Source organism: Cyprinodon variegatus, unplaced genomic scaffold, assembly GCF_000732505.1.
Source record: "Cyprinodon variegatus isolate N-32 unplaced genomic scaffold, C_variegatus-1.0 Scaffold1626, whole genome shotgun sequence".
Classification (NCBI taxonomy): Eukaryota; Metazoa; Chordata; class Actinopteri; order Cyprinodontiformes; family Cyprinodontidae; genus Cyprinodon; species Cyprinodon variegatus.
The window spans coordinates 41,341-42,585 of record NW_015152079.1 but is presented as its reverse complement, the minus strand read 5'-3'; positions in this window follow the sequence as shown (position 1 = coordinate 42,585).

Here is a 1,245-nt window from a genome sequence, read left to right as displayed (position 1 = left end):
AAAAATTGCCTGCAAAAAATTCAGCTGCAAAAATTTCAGCTGCAAAAAAATAGAATTTAAAAGATTCAGCCTCAAAATAGTCTGCATAGAATTGTGCTGCAAAAAAATGCAGCTTGAAAAAAATTCTGCAAGAACTGTGACTGCGTTGACCCTTCAGCAAACTCAAGCCAAAGCAATCTACAGTCGATGCAGTCGAGCTGCTTCTAGCCAATGAAATGACCTCATTTGGTCAAAAAGAAAAGTTTGCCGCCGGCCGCTTCTTCCGGATCAAACCAAGAGTCTTGGCAGACGGGGGTGCTGCAGTAGCTGTGATCGGCTCAGTTAGTTCACCCAGTCCCATTAGAAGCTCTAATGGCTGTTTGTTAGCAGCTACCTGACATATTTGTAATCAGATCTATTTAAGAAGAAAAACTCATTCAGTCAATGGTTGTGTCACGTGACCAAATGAGCTGATTTCATTGGCTAGAAGCTGCTCGACTAGATTGGTCTGGCTTGAGTTCACCAAAAGGTCAACATTAGCAGCTGGATTCTCACTGGATAAAAATACAGTGGTCAAAATACGCTGTTAAAAAAAAGTTTGTTTAAACTTTGGGGAACAAAAAAAGGCAGATTCCAATGCATACCGTTTTTCTTCCATACGGATCAGCTTCTGCATTCAGCACGTCTCTGATGAGGCTACAGAAGCTAAATGGACGCCCTGTCTTCTCTGCAGATGTTGCCAGAGTCTCATGAGGTGAAAACTATCAGCTTCCTGACAAAGAAGGCTGCTAATGCTGTGCCAGGCTTGGTGAGGACCTGCACATCAGCAGGGAGGTGACACGGCTCGACTCTTCTCCTCTGAGGCGGCACTATGAATGAACTCCCAGCTAAACTCGCCTAGCGCCGTGCCATGCAGTTGAAGAAGGACGGACCTGTCCTCTGTCCAATCAGCACCTGCCTGATATATTTGTGCTTTCCTGAGAATCCCAGAGAGGAGATCCTTCATCTCTGGTTTCTCTTTGAAGGTTTAGCTCTGAGGGGTAGGAAACTCCTGCTCGCTCTAACGACCGCATGCCAGCATGAATCAGGACTGTCCATCATGGCCACAACACAGACCAGAGGCTCCGAGTCTAGACGGCTCCACCCAGACTGAGAGCAAAGCCCAGGTGTCTACTTAAGGGAGAAACATCTGGAAATATTATCATTATTATGTCACTTTAACATTATTCCAAAAAAAGTTCAAATCAATCCTCTGGACTTTGTTTC